The sequence below is a fragment of the Drosophila pseudoobscura genome, chromosome X (genome assembly GCF_009870125.1).
Source record: "Drosophila pseudoobscura strain MV-25-SWS-2005 chromosome X, UCI_Dpse_MV25, whole genome shotgun sequence".
NCBI lineage: Eukaryota > Metazoa > Arthropoda > Insecta > Diptera > Drosophilidae > Drosophila > Drosophila pseudoobscura.
The window spans coordinates 48,019,375-48,045,998 of NC_046683.1; the positions used below are offsets into that span (position 1 = coordinate 48,019,375).

The 26,624-nt window shown below is 40.2% G+C and overlaps 1 protein-coding gene across 1 annotated transcript in view; it reads left to right on the forward strand.

Annotated features, from left to right (window-relative positions):
• The first annotated feature begins 15,925 nt into the window (after positions 1-15,925).
• Positions 15,926-26,624, forward strand: part of caps (capricious) — a 45,989-nt gene continuing 35,290 nt past the window's right edge. The window contains exon 1 of the mRNA XM_033381954.1: positions 15,926-16,394. The gene's annotated coding sequence lies outside the window, so the exon portion shown is untranslated. The remainder of the gene's footprint in view (positions 16,395-26,624) is intronic.

Genomic DNA, 26,624 nt, shown 5'->3' on the forward strand with positions numbered 1-26,624 from the left:
GCCTTTTGCCAGCCGAATGAATGGAGATGAAGCCAATACAGAATTTGGCCATTAACAATAATCCCAAATCCATAGAAATCTCTGTGGCCAATGAAACGCAATCGAATCGCAAATTTATGTGGCACCTAGGGCCCCCAAGAGGGGGGGGAAGCTGGAGGATTCTTGTCCTTCTGCTAGACGTAATTAATTCGATTATATTTCATTGATTTGGAGACGGGCTCCTGGACTCCGAGCAGGACTCATAGAAAATAAAATTTAATTGAAATGCCGTTCGCTTGCAACGTAAATCAACTTGGCCAACAAGGGGGGGGAGCGACGACAGCTCAGCTATAATGGTAAACAAAAAATCAACGTGACAGGAAAGAAAATTAGCAAAAGTTCTCTCCAGCGTCAGAGCCAGTGTCCTGTTCTGTCCCTCCTTTTCGGCCTTAAGCTGCTTTTTACTGTTGGAGCGCTTAGGGGTGGATGGGATGAAAGGGATGGAGTGGTGTTTGGGGGGCCCTGGCATCCCCCTTGGGGCGCCGCAGTCGCATTGCTTTCGGTGTCAAAGACATGGAGGCCGCGTGCCCCTGCCGCTTTTCTGCTTTGCTTTGCTTTGCTCTGGACATTGATTAATAATGTTTTTACATTTCCCTCTATATACATACATATATATCTATATATATGTAAGTATATATGTGTAGATGTACATAATCTGTAGACGGGATTTTCGCTGCTTTATCAAGAAATACGCACGACTGCCAATTGTTGTTGCTTTCTAAGTATTATTATTATTTGGCGGCCACTTTTTTAATGATACTCGGGGAAAAAAAAAAATAAATCGTTTGGCCCCAACAATGCGACAGTCCTGTTGAAATGAAAAGGAAACGGTGCCTACTGACGGCTACACTCAGAGAAAAATGGCATAGAAAAGGGAAACCCAACCTTATTTATGTGGATAAAAACAAACAACAAATAAATAAGTATAGTTAATAAAGAACTATTTAAATTATTTAATAATTTAAAAATAATAGATATTAAATTTTTACATAATATATTTTTGAAACAAGTATAAATGTTTCCTTTTAAACATTATATATAATATAAGTAATATTTTAAATATGAAATATTAGAATCAATACTTTTATTTTTTTCTACAGACCAATTTATATGGATAAATTATTCATAAATATTTATTATTTTGTATATATATATTTTTTTTTATTTATTATTATTATTAACTATTATTATTATTTAAAGTCCCGATTTAATTTTTTCTTTAAATAAAAGAAATATAATATATTAAATTTTTACAAAATATATTTTAAATAAATATAACATTTTTATTTCAAATATAAAACATATATTTAAAATGAAGATTTTTATTATTTAAATTTTTTAAATAATAATAATATAATAAAAATAATATATTAAATTTTTACGAAATAAATTTAAATACATATACAATTTTATTTTAAATTTAATATATTATTATTAATTAATATATAAATTTTTTAAATAATGAAATATAATAAATATTATATATTAAATTTATATGAAGTATATGTTGAATATAATAGAAAAAATAGAAATATTTTTTTTAAATATGAAATTTATTTTATTTTACACACATTTTTTTTATGGATAGTATGTATGTATATTAATAAATAACTATTCACATTATTATTAATTATAATAATAATTATACATTTGTTCGAAATATATTTTATATAAATCTAAAAATATTTATTTTATATAAACATTATTTTAACCAAGAAATATATTTAAATCAAATATTTGTGATTAATGCCGAGTTCGAAACTCGTTGAAAAACCGTTGGGTAGACATTTTCTTAAACGATTTATACAATTTCAGGCCCCCCCATTTTTTTCTTTGGGTGTACTGTGGAGTAGTGTACATTTTTCCGTGGCTTTTCATAATTCTCATTAATTTGTCACTCGCATAAATCAAGCAGAATCCCATTCGAACCATCAAAGGGCAGGCAGCAGGCGGCAGGCAGCAGGCGGCAGGCTGCAGGCTGCAGGATGTGGGCCGTATTGTTGCGAATTCCTGTCTTGGCCTATTAAGGCCTGCGGTTAGGCTTTGACTATTAATTATGTGCGTGGTCAAATTAAAAGATGCGGCCAGACACACGCACAGGGATACATATATCCAGCCTGATTTCATTATAATCAATGAGTGCATTAGAGCCAAATATCCGTGCAGGACAAACTCCGTCTCCGCGTGCGTCTCCGTGTGCAAATGTCTAATTAATAGGCAAATTCCGAGAGCAAATTGTCCCAATAATTAGGCATGCACAAGTGCAGCCAACCCCGAGCCAGGCCATTCCAGGCCCTTGGATGGGGGGCTGCTCACTGGCTGCTTCTGTGACCATCATCAACCCACCTTCATTTGCATTAATTGCCGTTAAGTCGTTGCGCCCGACTGGCGGCTATTTAAGGGTTGGGTTCGATGGATTCTCCTCCTCCACCTCCACCTCCAGGACTCCACCTCCTCCACCGCTGTGTCTGGGCTGGACTCTGGCCAGATGGCTTGCACTTGCATTTAGTGCAAATTTGTCGCTTTATCCTCCTGTGTCCTCCAGCCCCAGCCCGGGCCCTGGACCTGGACCTGCACTTGGGTTATTAATAGGCCTTTGGGCACTATTGGAAATATTAACAGACTTGTTGTCGGTCTCTCGGTCGCCCTCCCCCCCTCCGCTAGTAATTGATATTAAACTGATGTGAGTGAAGGCCTAATGGGCTCGACTGGGAGTCGAGTCCGGAATGCAGACAGAAAGGGAATACGAATTATGAGCCGGAAAGTGCCCACGGGACTGCGACTGGGACTGCGACTGCGACTGCGATTGGGATTTGCGAGTGGCTCCTTCTTTGCATTCATCGATGGCTTGCCGATGGAAATTTGACTGTCTGTCGCAACTATCGAGGCGGCAATCCATCCATCTGATGCCAGCTGTCTTTTCGCATATTATTTTGTTTATTTTCCATTGCTATTTTCAAAGCAGTAATTTCATTTATTGGATACAGCAAAATATATTATTTATTAATATTTTTTTTTAATATTTTGTTTGATATTTTTTTTATACATATAATGAATTAATTAATTCATTTTTATTTAGATTTTGTATGTTCTTTTTATTTTGAGACAGTCAATTTTTATGTATTAAATTTCTCTATACTTTTTTCTACTGTATATACATTTATTTATTTTTTAAATTTAAATTTATTTATATTTTAAATTAAATAATTTTATTATTTCTTATTTTGAGGGAATAGATTTGTATGTATTAAATTTTTGTATACTTCTGAATACTGTATATATATTTATACTTACTTTAAATTCATTTTTATTACGATTTTTGTATGTTTTCATTATTATTTATTTTTTTTTTGAGGGAATCGACTTAAAATTTTTCTATAATTTTTTTCATAGTATATATATTTATTTTAATTATATATTAATTAATTCATATCTATTTGGATTTTTTATGAAAGATTTTTTTTATTTTGTTAAAATCGATTTTTAATTTAATTTAAATTTCTGTATACTTTTTTTATACTATTTATATACATTTCAATTTTAAATTAATTCATTTTTATTTAGATTTTGTATTTTTTTTATTTTGAGAGAACCGTTTTTTATGTATTAAATTTCTCCATATTTTTTCTTATACTGTGTATATACATATACATACATATATGTATATTTATTTTTAACGAATTATTTAATTTTATATATATTTTTTTTATATTATAGAGAATATTTTAGAGAATTGTAGAGAATTCGTTTAGAGAATCGATTTTGATGTATGAAATATTTCCATACATTTCTTTTTTATCTGTGGAATTAATCAATTAATTTTAGATTTTTTTTATTATAATTTTTTATTGTTCAGCCTTCCATTTGATCATTTGAAGCCTCCCGAAATGAGTTTCTCCTCTAAGTTTTTAATCGATTTCCTGTCTTCGAAAACGCTCCATCAAGCATATCCGTTGTCGGTGGATCTGCAGCCCACTCGACAGTCGACAGTCGACAGTCGACAAATGTTTCATAAATACTCGTATGCCAGAGAGATGCTAGCTAGCTATTAGCGCTTATGGGATGCTCTACAAAGCCTGGGACCAGCACAACAGACAGTCCCCAAATTAATGAGCTATGACATCGGAAAAAAACAGAAAACACAAAACAGAAAAGGTTTACCACCCCCCCCAAAAAAAAAAAAAAAACACTGGGAGATGATGAAGAAGTCGTCGCTTTAATGACAAAACCCCGACAAAACCTCAGTCCAATCCCTCATGCCCCAGACGGCACTCGGCTCTTGAGCTCCAGCTGCTGCAACGAATTTGATAGATCTATTTGTAGTTCTCTAGATGTACCGACTCCCCCTCTGCGGCCCTCCCCCATCATGCCTCGAGCAGCCTGTTAAATGCGACAACTTAAAATCCCATTTGATGCACTCTTTTATGGCCTGGCATCCCCCTGGATGGGGATGGGGACCCGCAGAAGTTGGAGTCGAGTCGAGTCGAGCTGCTGCTTCAATCTCCATAAACTTGACGAAAAATCCCCCGCCGAAAAACGGAAAATTATGTTCCATTAATGGAGCGAATGTTTCCTTTTATGGGGTCTTATACACAGAATGTAAACTACTTAAGACTCTCGGACTGCCAGCATGTGTGTGTGTGTGTGTGAGTGTGTGTGTGTGTGTGTGTGTGTGGCCAGGACGGGCACAGACGCGCCCTGTTCTCATTATGCTGCATATGACACTGTTAATGATTATATGAATGTGAAGCAGTGTACCCCGACCCCTTGAACACATCCCCCCACCCACCCATTGATGCCACCCGTGTACAGTTGTTCGCTCATTTCCTGAGCGCTAGGCTGACTTGCCTTTTCCCCCTAGTCGCTTCGTGAAAATCTTGGCAACAAATGTTTTGGTTCCCACTTGGTGGAAGTCCCTGCTGCCCCTGCCACAGGCTTCTACCCCTTGTCTAGAGTCGATCGAGAGCACTGCAGGCCTGTTTAGTGGGTATCTGCTAGTCGCAATGTCCCCCCCCCCCCCCTGCGGCCCTGCAACATGGACTTGTTTCTGTTTTTCTGCTGCCTTCGGGGACCGGGAACGATGAAAACATGTATTTGTCGTTTGTTTATTGCAGGGAACTCCAGCACACCCCTCTCCTCCTCCCCCACTCTCTTTCTCTCCCCCTCTCTTTCAACAGAAGTAAACTAATTGCCAGTTTGTCTCTCTCTCTCTCTCTCAACCCGAAAGATATCAAAGCCAAGCAAACAAATAAATCCCCCCACTAGCCCCATATCTTGATTGGTTTTTAATTTAGTGTTTTAAAGAGGCGCTGGGCGTTGGGCGGTGGGCTGTGGGCGGGGGGGTTAACCGTTAATACCCATGTTCAGATTGCCGGCCAACTAATTGCCGGGGTGGCAATGCAAAGCCTGAATATTTCATGGCTTGGCACATCCATAATTAAAAACAAAATTCGCAAGGGTTTCCCCGGATCGAAGAGGAATATTCTAGAATTTTTGTAGAATTTTTCATAATTTTGCTAAGAGTTTTCTTAATTTTTAAGGGGGCTAGGGGCCAGGGGCTAGGGGGTAGAGGCCACCCTGCTTGATTTAAAAATTAAACATTTGAGAGCCACCCCACCACCCTGCCAGGCCTCCCGTCCCCCCCTCCCGCCGCCTTGGTGCTGATGAATTTATGCGAAAATTTAATTATTCCACTGACAAACAGAGCCCGCACCAAAGATCGATAAAAAATTAATGTGGCTGGGTAGGCGAGGCCAATAAATCAATGCACAAACAAAAAAGGAGCCACCGGGGAGGCCAAAGAGTCGCCGCAAAGTTTAATGAAGAATGACAACAAAAAAAAAAGACGTAAAGGAAAATGATGTTAAATGAAAAAAATATTAAAAGTGGCAGGAGGCTAAGTATGGCCAGATGATTTAAAGGGTTGGCAGGGGGGGGTGACAGGGGGGGGGCGGGGGGGACTCGGCTCGTGTTGACAAGAAATTAACAAATTGCTAGAATGGCCAGGACGAGGGTAAGGGCAGGGAGAGAGAGAGAGAGATCTATCTTTGGGTCTCGTTTATTTTTTAAGTAATTCAATATGTTTAAACGCTGGCCACAGGCTGTAGCTGTAGCTGCCCCATCCACTGCTTGTTTGATTGGCACACAAAAGGAGGCAGGGAGCGGGGAGGGGGTGGAGTCCTCGCTCAAGGCACTTGCTACTTTCCTCGTACTTTCCACCGATGACACTTGAAACTTGTGATGCCAGCTGGAGGAGGATAAAGAAGAGCAAGGAGTGGAGAGGAGTGGAGGGGAGAGCATCGTCAGCTTTTAATGTTTGAACTTTTTATTACGCAAGAAGCAGGCGGGCACAGGGCACAGCGCAGGGCACCTCTGATTGGCATTGGGTGATGGGGGGGTGGAATGGTGACCCCGATGCTTGTCATATCACACCAATAAATCGCTTCAATTGCTCCCTGAGTGACGCCGTTACCTGGCCACTTCGGCATCGGCATCGGCATCACCTTCAGCTCCCAGTTCCACGTTCAATGTCAGGCGTAATGAAAAAAATCCCCAATACCAAAATGAATGTGTAAATGAAATGAGTACAAAGAGGACACAGCACACACACACAGTCCCCCACTCGTCTCTCCCTCTCTCTGTGTGTGTGTGTGTGTCTGAGCTCCGTTGGAGCGTAAGTAATCCTTTCAATTTAAACAGATCCAACACCGAATGAGCCACACGGCTCTCATGGCAGGCGGAGCCGAACGTAACGGAACGGCACAGGTGAATAATTGGCTTCTATGCTTTGGAAAATTACCGTAAAATTAGCTGGCAACCAAGTTTTTTTTCTGGCCAGGAAAAGGGGAAAGCGATACTGAAGGCAGACGTCGAGAGGGCCCTCCCCCCCAGTCAGAGTTAATGGATAATGAGGGGCCTCGCATTGGGTTTCAACGGTTTTGTTTCGCAATCCGAAGACCCCAACTTTAAGGCCCAAAGAACGTGTTTTTCGCCATGAGCTAAACTCAGTTCATTTTTGAGTTTTTAGCTCCAGGAGCACAGCTCGCTGAAAAGGACATTTTTGTATTTAATCTGAATATCAAAAACACTTTAAAAGAAATATTATATAATACATTTTTGTGGGGAAAATAATTATTTGAAATATAGAAATATTTATTTTAATTATGAAATATATTCATTTTCATTTTGAAATATATTTAGTTTAAATATGAAATGTATTTATTTTAATTCTGAAATATTGTATTTTAAATATAAAACATATTTTTACTTTAATTATGAATTACATTTATTTTTATTAAAAAGTATATTTACTTTCATTATCAAGTATATTGATTTTAAATTTAAAAAAATATATATTTCTGTTGATAAATATTTGAAATATTTGAAATTTGAAATATTTTTACTTTAAATGTGAAATATATTTATTTTAACTGTGAATTATATATGAAATATATTTTATTTTAATTATGAAATACATATATTTTATTTTAATCATGAAAAATATTTATTTTAATTCTGAAATATATGTATTTTAAATATAAAATATATTTTTATTTTAAATATATTTATTTTAAACTTGAAATGTATTTTTATTTTAAACATATTTATTTAAAATATGAAATATATTTATTTTAGTTATGAAATATATTTATTTTAAATATAAAATCAATTTTTTTATTTTAAATTAGAGATATATATATATATTTTAAATATTAAATATGTACATATGTATATTTATATTTTCATTATTAAACATATTATTTATTTTAAACTAAATATTTTCAAATAAATATCAAAACTTAAGTGCGAATATTTTCCTCTTACAATTTCCAGCCTTGAAGCTTTTATGCATGTTTTAAACGAGTGTAAATGTTAAAATATAATATTATTATTAATATTAATCAGGTATCCGCAGAGATAAATACTTCCTACCGCGTATAATTCTGCTTTTGTTGGGCTTATTACCCCAGATATTTACTCCCGCGAATGAAAAGAAGCAACCCCTCCATTAATGGTGGCTTAAAGCGGCTCAAATTCAGGCCCAAAGAACTCTGAACGAGGCTGAGGCCGAAACCGAAGATATGTACACATATATCTGGTTGGTTCGGTCTCTTGTAATTGATTTGCCATGTAGGAAGGTAAATAAAAGCCGAACAAAATTGAATTAAATATTGGTTCAGGCCCAGACCGAAGGCCGGCCTGAAATGAAGCCGAACGGAGCGGATATCGTCGAACGGTCTTGGCGAACATTTAAATTTCTTATAAACAAATCTTTTCCATTATCTGCAGCAGAGGAGGACACGTGCAAACACGTGCCTGCAGCGGAGGTCAGTGGAGGTCGGAGCGGGCCGTCCACCGGGCGGATGGCAATGCATGGAGAGTGCAGGCCGGACTATTAAAAACTTTGACCCAAATATAATAAAACATAAAATTTACTTAGGAAGAGCTTTCGCTTTTTCGCAGGCAAACTAAATTCCAAGTTACTCAAAGTCGAAAGAGTTTTGCTGGGCAGCCCCCCCACCGCCCACCGCCCCCCCCACTGCCAAAGTAGAGCAGGGGAAAAAAAGTTATGATTTAGAAATTAAAGTTTGCATAGTAGCAGCATTTTACTCTGCTCTTCTCTTCTCGTTTTTTTTTTTTGTATTTCTGATAGTTTCACATGAGAAACTTTCCCCCACGAGGCAGAGAGAGGGGGGGGAGTGGGGGGAGATGTTAGATGGTAGTTAGAAGGATCCGTGTAAAGCTGCTACAAAAAAGAATCTTGCTAATGACAAAAGTATAAAGATTGTCAGGTTGTTCCGGCTAATCCATATGGAATGCACTCTCTCTACTCCACGCACACACACACACACACACACACACACACACACAGAACGCCCGAAAGTTGGGATACAAGTTTTTCGGAATGGAGAATAGAGAAGAGAGAACTTTTGTTCGGACAGCAGGTGGCCCTGCGGATGCCAGGATCCCATACCAGGACCATGTTTCTCCAGAATTTAGGATACAAATTTAACAGTGTTGCAAAGGGGTCGAGGAAAATCCACTGCACTCGTGGAACAATGTCATACCGAAAGGACAGGCTACACAGGCTATAAATTTGACAGGAATCCTGCCAACCCTTGGCTCACTTGCTTGAGCAACGATAAAAGACTCTCGGTGGAGCGCAGCAATGGTCAGATGTGTTATTTTGCTATAGATATATGAGATATAAAATGTACATAAGGGCAGAAAAGGAAATTTCGTACTTCGAAAAAAGTACTTTAATATTTTATTTTTAGTATTAATAATAGTATTTTTTTTACTTTTATTAATTTTATTATTTTATTATTATTATTTTTATTTTATTATTATTATTATTATTATCATTATTATTTTTTTTATTTTTCATTATTAGTTTAATAATAAAATAATAGTAAATATAATAGTAAATAATAGTAAATAGTAAAAATAATAGTAATATCAAAGTAAATAGTGGTAAATTGTTATATTATATGTTTTTATTATATTGGATTATTTTTATATAATTATTAGAATATTATTAGTATATTCTTATTATTTTATTATTATTTTTTTTGTATTATTTTTTGTTATTATCATTTATTATTTATTCAATCACATAAACCTTAAAACCATTGGAAATAATATTTGAATTATTTGAATTAATATTTAAATTATATTTTACATTATATTAATATTATTATTTTATTATTACTATATTTTATAATTATTATTTTATTACTATTTTTAATTAGTATTAATATTTATTTTATTATTATTTATATAAACCTAAATACCTTGGGAAATAATATTTGAAAAAAGAAAGGTTAATTTTACTTTTTACTATTATGTTAATATTATTAATTATTTTATTATTATTATTTTATTACTCTTTTTTATTATTATTCATTTTATTATTCAAATAAACCCTAATATCTTGGGAATCAATATTTGAAATAACTAAATTATATTATACCATATTATAATAATATTAGTTTTAATATTTGTACTACATTTTATTTACTTCAAATTAGTTTATGGCTGAATTGTGAGCAATTCTTTTTGTATGCCTTATTTCCGAACCGAACCCGTGATAACTTGTATTCTGCTCCACTAATAAGCATCCCCTCTGTGTATGTGTGTGTGTATGTGAGTGTGTATGTGTGTGTACATTAGTTTTCCCCGCCCATTAATAATTGAAAAATCCGCTCCGAGTGCCAGTGTTGGTCAAGCCCTCAACGTAATGGCCAACGAAAGCCACTCGACATTAAAACAATTGCGAATGCATTTGGACTCCATTTCAATGCCAAAATTAATACGCTCCCATAAACTACATTCGTCCGTGGATGGCTCTGGTCGGTCGTTGGGATGGGGCGGCGATGGGCGGGGGGCGGGGGCTGCTGTGGGTAGCAGACAGACGCCCAAAAGCCAGGGCAACCACAACTAAGGGCATGTGCACGGCCAGGATGGAGAGAGAGAGAGAGGGAGAATATTCCCCAGGTGAAAGTATGTGAAAGCATGCCATAAATCGTTCGCCTTGTGGGGGCGTGGTGTGGACTGCAGGGGTGTGCCGGGTGTGCGGGGTGTGCGGGGTGTGCGGGGGGACTATGGGGGAATGAGATAGCTCTGGTGAGTGTTGGACCATCGCCTGGTGGGGTCTCGTGGTGGCTCCAGGCTTCAGGCGATTAGAATTGATGTGGGTTACTAAGCAAACATGAAAGGCTATTACGTTAAGCGTTGCGTTGCGTTGCGTTGCGTTACGTTATGTTCGGTTCACGTCGAAAGGGAAATAGTTTTTGGCCAGCACCTTTGTCAGGGCCTAATTAAATAGTTTACCGGTTGACAGTTGAAGTTAAGCTCGAAGAAACGGACTGGATTGATGGATTGGGCCATGGATTGGGCCATGGATTGAGCCATGGATTGGGCCATGGATTGGGCCATGGATTGGGCCATGGATTGGGCCATGGATTGGGCCATGGATGGCCCTTGGTCGCACTCGAAGTTCCCGATTTAAAAGAGCTTCTGCCGTTTTATTCCTGGTGCCCGACCGGCCCCAAAAAATATTAATTACACATTATTAATTTGCCAGCTCGGGGATACAGCGACAGCGACAGCGACAGCGACAGCGACAGCGATGAACACGAAGGATATGAAAAATGATTTGTTTCCTCCTGTTGTTGGCCAGCAAAGTGGTTCAGATATTATTTAAATGAATTGTTTTTAGCCACCAACAACACGGCCAACATTTTCCCTCCTTCCTTTTTTTTCCCTTTTCCCCCCTTCTGCGTGGGCGAACAGCATGGGTCCCCCCCCCCCCCCGCCGCCAGTCCCTGATCGGACCGGAGGCCTATCTCGATTATTGTTTAATACGCTGTCATTAATCAATTTGTTTGGCATTGTTTGGGAGCACGGTTTGGTTTGGTTTCGTTTGTTTGTTTGTGTGCGACCAAATTAATTATGGCCCCAAACCGAGACTCGGTTCTGGCCCGATAAGCAGAGCACAACCAAAAAAAAAAAAAAAAAAACCCCCCCCAACAAATGCAGAAATAGTGACAAATTTTTTTTGTGTTTTGTTTTTTTGCTGGCCAACATAATAAATGACTTTGTTTTGGGCCTGTCCAAGGGAAAATAATGGATTATACTCGTATGCTATGCAGAAAACTAGTTTTCATAGAGGTGAGCCCTGGAGTCGCCATGAAAGCCCGAAATATCTCAAAAACTACCTCAATTAAATCCCGTACAGCACTCAACCTAGTGGGTCCTTGAAGCGGCTTTGAGTTCTACTACTTTTTTGCATTTCATTCACCTCAAATGCACTTGATCAAATGCAAATCAGCCACAGAGCACAGGGTAGGGGCGGTGGGCGGTGGGGCAGTGGGGCGGTGGTGGGGGGCCTACAGATGTCCGACAGATACTTACGTACGAGTATGCACAAGTATCTTTGAGGTTTCGGGTGTATTTCCTTTTGGCCATTTACAAATTGCTCAATGTCTGGGAGTAATAAATTATTTATATTATGAGCAATGGGGCGGGCGTTGTCAATAAAGACATAAGTGCGCACAATCAAAAGCGAAACCTCCCCCCACCCCCGCCTCCATAGGGGGGGGGGCCTGATGCCTAGAGCCACAATGGGACTCGGTCTCCATGGCCTCCGCTCCGCCATAAAAGCGCAGCCCAAGTGCAGGCCGTAAAAAAAAACCCAAAACCAAAACCCATTTGACACCGAAATCAAATTAACATACAGACTTACATTCCACATTACAACAACGAGGCTTTTTGTAGCCACAAAAAATCACAGTTGGATGTCAGACGGAGGGAAGGACGGACGGACGGACTGAGGGGCCTGTCATATAACACTTGTTCGTTTCGTTTCGGTTCGGGCATTTTCTTGTGCATAGCAAAATATGTATCTACAGCACAACACAATTACCCCCCAGCCCCTCTCCCCGCCCCATCATCTTTTGTATATACAGGTTTTTTTTCTGCTGTTTTTTTATTTGGCATTTACAAAATTCTTGTAGCTGTCGCGTGTAACGACAAATTGGCAGCCAGTGTTTTGAGGGGGTGGGGGGATGGGGGGCTTTGGAAGTGCATTCCAACAGGTGGCGATGACTTGGCAGGCATTTACCAACACTGCAGGGGCCCATGGTTTGGGTTTAATCTACTATATCCCTAGGATTTAACAGACTTTTGCGAATAATCATACAAAAATATAAATTTTATAAAAAATATAAGGAAAAAACTTAACATGTAAATTTTAAAAATTTTTAGAATTGTTGCGAAATTGATATAGTTTTTTTGGCTGCAGTCAAATTTGAATTTTGGTTAAAAATTAATGCCTTAAAAATGTTAACTTATACGAAAATACGTTTCCAATCAAATATAAATAAATATAATACATTTTTCTTTGTGTGTAAATTGCAAAAAATGTCAATAGTAAAACTTAATATGAAAATATTTGATTTATATATGTTTTATACATTATGTAAATATATTTCATATTTAAATGGAAAATAAATTAAATTTAAAGAAATAAGTAATAATAAATAATAATAGTAATAAATAAATAAATAATAGTAATAAATAAATAATAATGGCAAATAAATAATAATGACAAACAAATAATACTAATAAATTAATAGTAAATAAATTGACTAAATTTATTATGAAATAAATAAATAATAGTAATAAATAAATAATAATAATAATAAATAAATTGACCAAAATTATTATAAAATATATTTAAAATCGGCACGCTAGTATTTCATAATTAAAATAAATATATTAAGTGCCCAATTTAAATATCTTCATTTTCAGACATAATTCAAACATATTTGCAGTTTTATATTTATTTTAATGTGTTTTATGTCTAGATTAAATATGGGACATCTTCAAAAGACTTTTTATAACATTACTGCTTTTTATTTATTTGATTAATTTCCCAATTTTCATATTAAAAAATCGAATTGGGTATTTTTTTGTATTCTTTTTTTTTTATTTATTTTTTTTTTGTTATAAGTTTCTATTTCCATATTTCAAAGGCTTTAATGTTATTGAATTTCATTTTAAAATGTTGGTATTAAAAAATCGGAAACTTAAATTAAATATGGGTATTTTTTATGATTATTTTTGTTTACTTATTTTTTCTATTTATATTAGTTTGTATTTTAAAGGCTTTAAAGTTTTTATAAAAAATCGAAAATTTAATTCATATGTGGGTATATTTTATTATTATATTTTTTTCTTCTATGAGATATTTTTTAAAGTCTTTAAACAAAACTATGTGCAAGCTGGGCAATTTTTGCGTACATTTTCATATTCGTTAAGAGACTTTTCACCCGCGTCCTGTGGGGTGGGCTTTAGAGCCGTCTGAGCCCTCCACTGAGCAGTGCCACTCAAACTGTAATTAAAGCCAAAGCCTTGCGTATCTGAATCACTCGTGAAGCCTGAAAACAATGGCTGTTTAATTTGCGAGCCTTGAGGCATACTTTTTTGTGCCCGAACATGGATAATAAATATGTCCCCGACACTTGAGGCAGCATTTATGCCCACACACGGCCACCGAGCAAGCAAGTCCTCCCCCGTAGCCCGTTGGCTGCACTCGAAACGTGTACGAGGCCTGCCCTGCACTCTCAATTATGTCTTAATTCGTATCTAATGGATATTTTCTGTGAGAATTTCCATGATTAATCGCATCCCTGAGGGTAGGACGACGACCGTTTTTGGGGGTGGCTTTTCACCAGCCAACGCCACTGCCAGCACCCCCGCCCCCCAGCCTAGACTGCAGTTGTTCACACATGTTCACAAAAAAAGTGTGTGTCCTGAGTGGGGTTTCTGGGGAGAACAATGGTGGAACCAGGAGCCAGGAGCCGGGAACCAGGAACCACCCGAGCAATAACTCAACTCCACCAAAAGGTTTTCAAGTTTCCTTCTTCTTTGAGGGATACTCTTTCCGAAGAGATCCTGATTTGTATTAGATGCCAGGATTCGTGCGATTCAAAATTTTGAAAAAAAAAGAGTTTCTTTGGTCGGAAAAAAGATATAGAAATATTTTCTGATTTTTTTAAAATTATATTTATTTATTTATTAATTAAATTTATTGATTTATTAATTTTATTTATTTTTTTCTTATTTCTCTATTAATTATATTTATTTGGTTACAAATTTATTTTCGAATCAATTAATTTTATTTAAATTTATTTTACTGCACCAAAAGCAAACGATTTCCCAAAAATAAAAACAAACAATTTTTAATTTAATTTCGGTTTGATTTAAAAATTAAGCCAGGACAAGCCGCAAATTTGGTAAATAATATTAAAAACCCTGCAATCCAAGGGTATCTAAGGCCTCGGCCTTCAAACCAGTTTTCTTTCGGTTTTTTTTTTATTTTGAAAATTTGCAACGGGGGAGCGGGTGGTTTTTGGGTTGGCTGAAATTTGCAATTGTTGGGGTGTGGCAGGTTCGCTTATGGGCGGCATATGCGTAGACGTGTTGCAACTTCCGGAGACGTCGATGATGGCGGCGGCAGCGACTGCGAATCGACAAAAAGTGATTACGCGGCATTTGTGGCAGCAACCGGCAAACCGGCGACGCTTTTTGCTAACAACATTTCCAAGAATGCAGCCAGCAGTTGCTAACCCCCACCCCACCTCGCCACTCCCCAAGGCCCATGGGCCTGCTGCTGCGACTCCGTTGCATTTCTCTTGTTCAGTCCACCAAGACGCCATCTAGCCGCAGTTAGGGGAACTAGCTAAGCAAAGAGAGAGAGAGAGTGAGAGAGAGCGGAATTCTAGTTTGCATTTTTATCTGAGTGGAATATATGCCGGCTCTCTCGCTCTCTCTCTCTCTCCCTCGCTGGCCCTCGCTCTCACGTTTTGTGAGTTTTTCCTCTCTGTTTATCTTTTTCTAATGCATTTTCTTGAATTTTCGGCTTTGCTTATTGGAACCGCTCCCAAAAAAATGCCTAGATTTTTAGTCTGATGGGAAACGGTGGTGCCATTGGGTTCCAAATAAATGTGGAATTGTGGGCTACTATGGGAACCCCTGAAGGAAGGCAACAAAACGGCAAGCACTTGCAAGCATTTGACTCCCATTTTTGAGCGATTTCTACAAAAACTACTCGCCACCGATCTTCGAAGCCTCCAATCAGCACACCTGTGCGGCGGGCAGCTGCTCTCCCAGTGCCCATCAGACGCTTATCTGACTCAATGAGAGTCCAATCCGAGCTCGTTTATTTATCTGCCGCTCTCTCTCCGCCGCTCGCTTGCTCTCTGAGATGTTCGTGTTTCGTCTCTCTCTCCCTCACTGAAGCAGCGTCGGCACGAACAACAGCCGACAGCTGGCCGATGCCGCTGCCGCTGTCGCTGCCGTTGCCATCGCCATCGTCGGATCCGTTAGTTCGCATTCGTGTTTGAAATTTTGCCGTGAGTGGGTCGGAGCGGAACAGCCACAGCCAGAGCCAAAAGAAAACAAAACAAAAAAAAAAACCACAATTCGCGCGCGTGCAAATTCTTTGCCTCTTCCCCCCCCCTCGCTGGTGTATCATTGCTTTGGCGAGAGAGGAACTTGTTTTCGGGGCGGGGCGCCAGCCACCACAATCGTCCGCAATAGTCAGCGGTCCCGGTCCCCGCGTGCGTGTGTGCAAATACAAATGAAATAAATATATATATTTTTTTTTGTTGTTTTTCGAGCCGCTTCATGAATGATTTGCAACCGCGAGCATTTCCCATAGAAAAAAAAACACAACAACAACATCCAAGACCTTATTACATCCAAGTGTCGTTGAAATATTTATTTTTTTTGAGTACTGTGCCTGCCGCCTAGAGTTACGACGATCTGGCCGACAGCCGAGACATACCGTAAGTTCTGACTAGCCCCTAAGACCGTGACTTTGCGGCGGTTTCCAGATCAATCAATGGCTCTTCTGAGTTTTTCGTTGTGAAATCATTAATTATGTCCGCCCTGGGTTCGGGGATCCTCGGTTGTCCGTTTGGGGTTCCATTCCCAGAACAGGTTTCGTTGGAGAGCCAAGAAGATTTCGAGAGACGTTTGTGCCATTCCAAGAACTTGTCGTGTTTCACCTCCCCTCCCCCCTGTTCTGCGGATGGAGATGTGAATCTTTATGAATGAAAGAGGTGGAGGCCTCGTCTGGGTAGGCTTTTCTCGTTGACACTTCATGGCAGGAATGTGGCATCAGTCGGGAGTTGGTTTCGGGGAAAATCCACCTACCAGATTGTACTTTCGAGTGAAATTTTAGGTTAAAACAATGCCTGCCTGGGTTTCCATCAATTTCCAGGCATTCCAAAGCGTAACTCCTCCGTAATCGCGTTGTGAATGACCTTCCAAAGTGTAGCCTCGAAATTAAATCTTTAAGTAAACCCTAGAGATACATCCCCCCCCCCCCCGCACTCAAGCTTCGCCTGCTATCATATTCCCCACTGACAAGGCCAAATTTGAGAATTTTCCACCTGCATTAGCTAATCTAAGGGCGGCTGGGGGTTGGGGGGGTGTAACAGAAAACTTTTTAATTACCAACAGGAAAAAAAAAAAAACAGACGAAACATTTAAGATAGCACAGAGGCGGGTAGGCGGCAGGTGGGGAGGCGGGGGGGCGTTGCTACATAAATTGAAAAATATAGCAACTTTTTATGCGAGACTTTATCTGTTTTGGATGTGTCTCTAACTGAACCTTTTTCTCTCGTTTTCTCTCGATGGACCTTGGGCAGGGGGGGACAGAGGGGCAGGGGCAGGGGGGCAGGGAGGGGGCTCTAAAAAGTATTTATGACTTTTACCAAAAGAGAAGACGAGTCTTTTAGCCGTCTTATGGCCACACATTTTACAGCTTAAATATTTTTTAGCCATTAGATAAACAAACAACAAAGAAGAGAGCCCAAAACAGAAACAGAGTTGGAAAGATAGAGAGAGGGAGAGAGCGAGAGAGAGCGAGTGAGAGGTGAGCCGCAGAAAAGATACGAAAATATCTTTCAAGTACAATGTTAGGTAAATATAAACAAAAACCCCCCCATCCCCCCCCCCACTCTAGCCTCCCCCTCCCTACTCCTTCTAGTTTTTTACGAGCTTACTTTGGATGCTGCACTTTGCTGCTGGTTTTTCCATACCCTCGATTGCGGTGGGGGGAGGGGGCGGGGTTGGCCAGGGTTTCGGGGCACTGGGTATCCCCCTGGTCGGTGCCACGCCCATTTTGTAGCTACTTTTGGGGGGCTTTTAGAGGTAGCACCAGCATAAGATGTCTGAAGATGTAATATAAATTACATTAGCTAAGTGCCAGGCGGCAATTAAAAACAACAACAACAACAACAAAATACCCAAGAAGTTTTCTGCTGCCGCGGCTGCCGGCTGCTGCCACTGCCACTGGGGGCATCATCATTAAGAACATCATTGCCACCATTATCAGCATCATTAGAACGTCAACTTAATCAAGGTTAAAAAGCATGTGGCGTGCCCCCCCCCCCCCCTGCTTCCCCCCCTCTTCCTTTCTCCACTCTCTCGATTTTAGCTTCGATTCTGTTTCTTTTGATGCTGTAATTATTGAAGACTTCTCGTCGGCTAAACATAAACAAAACGCACACATATGACGAAATTTTCCAAGATTTCTAACGCTTTAATGCGATTAAAGAATATTGCGCAAGGATCGAGGGGCGGGGGAGCGGGAAGCTTGTGTAATCCTCTAGTCGATGGGGAAATCAGAGCACTGGAACCCCCCACCCAAGTATTACCAATAATATGCCGGGGTACCTGTTCTCTAGCCTTCCCTGCCTTGACATTTATGCGAAATGCCTCTAAAAAGCCATAAAATTACAATTCCGCGAGCAGCCCCACGATTACCACCCATTAGGCAACAACAACAACAACAACAACAACAATTATGCTGAGAAACAAAAACACGAAACACGAAAAACAAAACACGAAACACGAAACAGAGCCAAAGTCAAAGTAATTTCTATTTTAATAACCAGGCCTCGGCCAGGGCAAGTCCATTAAAAAATAAATATCTCTATATATTTTGCAATTAAATCAACAAACAAACTGCAAATGAAACTGAGGCAGTGGCCAGAGGGGGCAGGGGGGTAGGTGGAGCCCATTATTTGGGCATTATCTGCCCGACTGGGCCATAACTATCTGCTCAATCATAAATTTATAATCAACATAATTCCCATTGGGGCGGATGTTCTTTTTTTTTTTTTAGAATTTCGCTCACGTTTTGGCAATTAAAAATCTGTAGAATTTCCATTGAAATTGAAATCTGTTTTGGGGCATATGTGGGGCGTAATAATGAGAACTTCCCAGAGTCGCTGAGGAGTCGACTTCGTTAGGGGAAAATCCCCAATTATGCGCCATTATATGTTGCAATAACATTGATAAACTGGAGACGTGGTTTGGGGTGTGGGAAAGACCTCCCAGTGCTGCTCCTCAGGACTATATGAAGGTCGTTTGCTGCAGATAACGACAACTTTTTGAGCATTGTATATCTACCTATTGGTGGCTCCGATTTACACTGATTTTTCCCTTTCAACAAACTGGAAAGGAAAGCCAACATTTTTTTAGAAAAAAAAAAAATCTTCAGTCGCTAATAAATGATTTTTTAAGCCATAATTCCGTTTACAACAGTATTTAAATTGAAATATATACAAATAAATATAAAATACATAAAATAAAAAATATATCAAATATAAAAAATAAAAATTTTAGAAATAAAAAGTCTAAAATATAAACAAAAAATAAAAAAAATACAAAAAATATATATGAAATACATAAAGTAGAATTGATTATGTAAAAAAGAAGATAGAAATTATATAAAATATAAAACAAAAAGTATAAAAAAGTAAAATATAAAAAAATTAAATATCAAAATTATAAAATATATAAAACGAAAATTTTTGAAATATCAAAACATATTATAAACTATACAAAATATAAAAAGCGTATAAAAAAAAGAAATATAAAATATATCAAATTTAAAGTGGAAAATATTAAAAATATAAAGTCTATAATATGTAAAGTATAAAAAATAAAAATGTCTAAAAAGATGTAAAATATATAAAATATAAAAAATATAAAAAAAAATAAAACATACAAAATATATAAAACATAAAATAAAGGAAACGTATAATATATGTATAAAATATATGTATGTATAAAATATATTTATGTATAAATATACATATATGTATAAAATTAAATAAATATAAATTCTTTTATAATATCAAATATAAGATATAAAACATAGGAAATATAAAATATATAAAATATCAACTATAAGTAAATAAGTAAAAAAAAAACAAAACCAGACATTTTTCTGTAAATCAAATTCTCTATTTGTTTTTTGTATTTTTTGTTGTATTCCCAATTTCTTATGTTATTTGTATTTGATTATAAAATACTATCACAGATACAATTATGTTGTTTGCCCCATAAATCCAACGTTTTCTTTTGTTAATAGAATAATAGCCAAAAATCGCAGCGTTCCCCCTTTCCTTTCCCTGCCCACTCCCCACCCCCACCCCCACCGCAGTGCCGTTCAATTTTGACCCAATTTCCCATCGAATTTTTCTATCTGTCTGTCAATGTTGTGATGTGTATTTTAGTTTAACCCATTTGATGAGGCCATAAAATGGAATTTTCAGTTTCATATTCATTTCCATTTTCCATTTCCTATTGCTGTGTAATCCCTCTCCAAACGACTCGTATGCGTCATTTGGCAAATGAGTTTGGGGCCTCGGAGCCCGAGGACCGGGGCTCCGCTTATCTTCTGTTTACCTTAGCGATAAGGCGCCAGCGATAAGATAGAGTTACTGTTCTGTTCTGTTCTGTTCTATGACTCGATAGGGTCGATGGCAATACGGAAAGGAAGGTGTGTGACTGTGCTTTGGCTTCGATTTCTGTATAACTGCTGCATTCTGTTGTTGTGCCGTTGTGCAAGCGGCTGCCAGATGGAGCTCTGGGGCTAATGGACTGTTTGCTTATTTATGGGCCGCTGCCCTCAATGTTGGTCAATATTTGTCGAGCCACAAAGCCAGCCCCAGCCGTACAGCTAGATCGGTGGAGGGTGAAATAATTCACAGATTGGTTAAGACGCTGCAAAAAAACTGGCAGCAAACCCCCCCGAAAATGATACCAAAAATTGATGACAAAATATGCAAAAAACTACACACAGATACAGATGGGCTACAGATAGATAGATAGATGATATTGTGGCCGCTCGCCCCCACAAAAAAAAGAAGAAACAGAAAAAAAGAAGAAAATTCTGACAACAACACAATTTATTTGTTTTAGTTTTTTTTAGAAGAGAGTGCCAGAGAATATTTATATATTTTGTGGGTTGGTGTTTTAAATTTATGGGTTTATTGATACTTGCCCCAAACTGAGGCAGAGTGAGACTTAAAATTGTTGTGTGTTTTATCAGCAACTGAGACGACGAGAGGCGAGAGTCGAGAGCCGAGAGCCCCAACCGCAATCTGTACAAATTTATTCTCTACGAAATGATTTAGCTTCTGTCTGCCCTCTGTCTGACAGGCACTCCCCCTACCACACTCTCCCCCTCCCTCTCTCTCCCTCTCTGTGTTTCTGCCTAGTCGAGCAAAAATATGTCAAAACAAATTGTTTGACGTGGGGGGCGTGGGGGGAGGTGTGGGGGATTTGTGATAATGAAAACGAATTAGCTGTCAGTTTTTGTGGGATTTTCTGGGAAAATATATCCGCGGCTAGGATCACCCGAAAGGGGATCAACGAACCCCCCTAGTGGTATGGCTCCAAGATTGGCCATCGATTAGACGCTTCGAGTGGGGCTCGTTTAGATTTTTGCGACCTTCACACAAAAAGATCATTAGTTGGAGCCATTAAATAAAACGCTTTGATTACCCATAATTATGGTGCCACCATTGCCTTTTTGGTTTTGATGCCTTCATTAGAGGGGTGAGGAGGGGAGAGGGGGAGGGGGGCGTATGCTTAATCATATAATTAATTGCCATAAATGTTAATTGCGCATACGCCGTGTGGCCCGAAAGGGTTCCCAGGCCCCCTCTCCCCCCTACTTTGTCCTGAAACTTTTTGCCAGTTAATTAAGCAAATATGTACTCTACCCCCCAACCCCCTGACCCCCTCCACTGGTGGGGATTCCGATTCCTTCCCGGGCCCCCGAAAAGTTCGTGCCACAAAAACTTATTGGATTAGTCAGGTGTTTGGGTGCTTAATAATAGAAATAGAAAAACTTTGTGGGCTTCCCGAAGTAGTACAAATCCAGTCAATATTTCATCATAATATACCGAAAAAAATACCGCCTCTCGGTTGCCCCTTTTTTTTCGTGATTGTTTTGTATTTGCTTTCGCTGCTTGTTGCCGTAACCCAAATCAAAAATCAAAAAAATCAACAAACAAACAAATCACAAAAAAAATTATCAGCCAGAGATGCGATTGAAGCGATGATTGAAGCGATGATTGAAGCCTTTTTAAAGAGAGAGTTTACTAGATGTTGGGCCTGGCAGTTGATTTGAATATCTAAGACACCCCTCCCCCCCCCCCCCCCTTCGGTGCTAACGTTTGAATCACCTTGAATCAAGCGGCCAGAAGCGACAGACAGACAGAAGAATGAAGTCATTAGCAGGCGCTTTTGAATGGCATTTTGCAAAACAAGTTTCGTAACCAAATGCTTTAAATAAATAAAGTAAAATACAGCTGAAAGTTGGAATGGTGGGGCACATGGGGCGGCACAGGAGGGGGCCTCTTGGCTAGTGGGGAAAAATTAAAGCTGAAGCGACATTTGCGCCATGTGGAAATAAAATGCTAAAATTATTCATTTTGCAAATAAGCAGAGTAAATATTTAATTAACAACTCAGCAGGCAGGCCCCGGGAGAGAGCACAGAGGGGGAGAGAGAGCAGAGGGGGAGAGAGGGAGCCGTCTTGGGTCTAAGGTTTCCAGAGGTTTCCTCCGTGGGGGTAATATAATATTTATTTATACCTACAAAACGAGACGACGGCGACGACGCCCTAGAAATTGTCGCAAATTTTATGTGTGTGCCCCCCCTCACCCCCTCCCCCTCCCCCCCTCTTATGTGTGAGTCAATGACATGCGAGAAAACAAAATGAAACTTTTGCCACTTCCTACAGGGGGGGAGGGGGGCAACCAGCCCCAAGGCATAGGCCTCTGGCCCTCTCCTTACACACATTTCTCGCAGCTTATGGCTGCAAAGGTGTCCATGTGTGTGTGTGGCATTGTCTCAGCTCCACCAGAACTAATTAAATTACTTTAGTGGCTCCAATTGGCTTTGTTTTTGGCCCAAACGTCTCTTTAAAGCTGGTTAGCTCCGAAACGGAACTAGTTCAATAATCAGTAATGGTGTGGGGTGGCAACCCTGTGGCAGGACTTGCCTTCAATGTATCAAAATGTATTTTTTATGATGCCAAGAGGAAATATTCTTCCCCTTTTTGGATTGGGGTTTAGACCATTAAAATGTCATCATGCAGGGGGCCAAAGGGGGGGGCTGTGGAGGGGGGGCTGCCACACGCAATTCGGGAGCCCTCCAGCGAGTTACGTATTTATTATTTAACACCTAGAGAAGAAAACCTAAGCGGCGAAGGGCTATAAAACTGTTGACCTTTGGCACACGCACAGCCCACGCTTTCCCCGGGCTTTCCCCGGGCTTTCCCCGGGCTTTTCCCCCCAGGCTTTTCCCAGTCTTGGGTGGTCTTCGCGTCTTTTACGACTCGGGCGGCGGTACTCCAGTTGGTTTTTACGATGCCGCCGCATAGGTTAAAATATTTAAAAAGTGTGCTTAATTGTGCCCAAAAAAAACAACAAAAAAAAAAAAAACGAAGAACGTAATAAACTTTTGCCAGTAATTCGGGCCATAAAGCAGTCGCAGGCAACACCTGTAGGGGGGGGGGGGGGGGGAATCTAAGAACGAGAACTGATTCCTAATGGCAGCCTGGAAGCCGATCCACAGAGCGAGCCAGAGATCTCTTCAAATATGCAGTGGGGCAGGGGCAGGGGCCAGGGGGGGAGGAGGGTGGTTCTCGCTCAGGTGATATATGTCACGACTCACGAAACTAGTTTACGCAACATGTGGCAATTTTGCATGCCACAAGCAGAGGACGTGCCACACAAAAAACAGCAAAAAAAAAAAAGAAAGAAAAACCGAAACAAAAAATTGACATTTTGACATGCGGCTTGTAACCGGGCGGTACTTCAAGATTTGCCTCCCGATAAACTGCAAGAGAGAGGCAGAGAGGCGGAGGGGCAGAGGGGCAGAGAGACAGGGAGGCCGAGAGGCAGAGAGGCCGGGATGCAGGGAGGCGGAGAGCCAGCGAGACTGTGGCAAGACTCCAACCGGTTGGAGCATTGCATTCAAAAGCCATCCGTAAAGTGTCTTTATCTGTGGGCTCTGGCCAGAGCCGAGACTCCACAGAGACTCCACAGCGACTCCACAGCGACTCCACAGCGACTCCACAGCGACTCCCGAGTCCAGAGTCGGAGGAATCGCTTCAAATAAAATCGTACGTGGCACATTTTTAATGGATTGACGGCCGACAACGAATGCACATTAGAAATCCAATCCCAGGGTCTCTCCGAGTCATGCACACACATGGCTACGGGGCCATGTTCCTGTCGTGCCACACGGCTCGTTGCATGCCACTTCCTTGAGCTGCAGCCACGGCCACGGCTACTGCTGTTTTTTCCTGGCTGCTCGCTGATGGAAACGACCTTCAATCAACGCCCGAATGTGTCCATCAATTGCTGGCCAATAAATAAATAAAAATAAAGGGCGGCCCGCTTCAAAAATTAGCAACAAATCACAAAATGTCTCAACGCCAATGAAGATGGAGTGGAGCCGAGGAGCTGCCAAAAACTAGCCTTGCGCGGGGGGAGGGGGGGGCCCTTTTTGGGGTCTTGACAAACCCCTGGGTATCCCCAATTCGTGGCTTAATTATTGTCGCTGCCTTTTGCTCTCTCTCTCTCTCCCTCTCCCTCTCTCTGTCGTCTCTGTGTGTGCGTTGTTGTTGTTTTTTTTGTGTCGTTTGGCTTGTAATTAAAACTTGTTGGCAGACTGTCAGGCAGCGAGTTAACAAGTCGGCGGCTTCACAGATAAACACAGATATAAAGAGAGAGAAAGAGGGAGAAAGAGAGAGAAAGAGGGGTAGAGAAAGAGGGCGAGAGGAGGGGTAGAGGGGGCTAGAGAGAGAGCTCTGTGAGTTGGCAAAAATATTATTTAATTGTGAGGCCAGGCGCTAATTAAAGTCCAAGCCGCTGTCCCTGCCCCTCCCCCCTCCCCCCATTTGGGGGCCATAAAGCCAAACACTTAACGAGCCAGCGAGAGCATCTTCTGTGGGATATTTATGATTATCGACTGCTGTACGCCGTCCAACGACTGACATCATCATCAGCAGCAGCAGAGCCACAGTCACGGCCTTAGATATAGCCCCCCCCCCGCATCGCACCGCCCCCTACCTCACCTTTCGGGGGGCAAAATGGTGATTGTTGCAAATTATATATTTATTTATGCAACGCGTTTGTCGCCTGATTATGTGCTTATTTATAAGAGCCGCAGGTACATATAAGGATGGCTGCCGCATGCCTCATGCCTCATGCCGCATGCCTCATGCCGCATGCCCCTGCCGCTAATGAGATGCATGCAAACAGCATTCTGAGCTGAGCTGCATATGAATATCAATGCCAGGCCCCCTCCCCTCTCTGGCCCCCCCGTGACCCCCCTCTGGCCCCCCCTCTGGCCCCCCCTCTGGCCTCCCTCTGACCCCCCTTTGGCCCCTCAGAAATGCCTGCTGTTTGTGGCAGACGTCTCGAAGGATTTTTGTGCTTCAAAAATGATCTAGTGGGTATCATACGGTTGAGAGGAAATGTGAAACCTTTTGCTGCCCCCCTCCTACCCCCCCTTGGTGGCGTCCTGCTTGACATTTCACTTGCGAATCGCGGGGCACTTTAATGCGCTCCAATTGCATTTTATGACAGACCAAACTGACCTACTTAAGGCACTTTCCAACACTGCACCCCCCAACCCACCCCCCTGCCCCTCCATTGCACCATTTCCTCCCCTTTTTTCCAATCGCATTATAAATTTAATGTGTTTGACCCTTTTTTTCCCATTTCTATGCGGAAATCTGGGGGCTGGTGGGGGCGTGGCAGGTGGCCAGGATCCACAAGTGGAAGAAGTAAATTTAAAACTTTTCAATGGCCCTGCCTCCCACCCCCTCGCCCGCCCGCCTCTGCCATTGTCAATATCCTGGCAGCCATTTCCTGCTTTGTTTCGTCGCGCCTTCGCCTTCGCCTTTCAAAGGTCGAACACTTTTTGTTGCCACTGTGTCCAGTCATGGGTGAACATTTTTGTGACTAAAGAAAAGTCTCTCAAGTTAGTTTTTGCCGCATTTGGCATTGAATAAAGCTTCCTCAACTGGAAGCAAAGAAAACATTGAAAATTGTTCCAACCCCCTGTCCCCCCCCCCCCCCTCTGGGGGAGGGATCTCTCCATCTTGTGCCCTGTCATCTTTCTGTGGCTGCACTTGGGCCACTTTTTTTTTGTTTTTTTTTTTGCGCCCCACGTGCATCCTTTTTTGAAAGGATATCTATGCGTTGTATTGAAATAAAAGTCCCGGCCTGCGCTTGAATGATTTCTTTTGGTTTTGCTTCGTGCAAATATTTTATTGACTATTTTTCTGCCGTCCCCCTCAGACCCCTCCCGACCCCGCCCCCCTTTAGCCACGTCCTTGTGCCCATTGTCTGTGAGTGCTGCCAGGGTCCTTTGGGGTATATTTTCAAGGGTTTATTTTGGCTCTGTTTTTCCTCGATACACACACTTATTTTTGTTGCGCAATTTTCCTACGTTTTTCCCCCAGATAAATATAGATAAAAGGAAGGGGGGAGGAGGGGGCGGTGGGAAATTGCAAAATTATGGCAAAATTTATGCTTAAATTTCAATCATTTTTATGACCGAATATTTGTGTTTACTTTAAATCAAAAAACGCTATAAAATTGGAAAAATATATTCCAAAATTGCTAACCAAAATTGCGGCTAATTTCGAGGCATTTCGAAACGCTGGATTTTTGGCAATTATGGCATTTA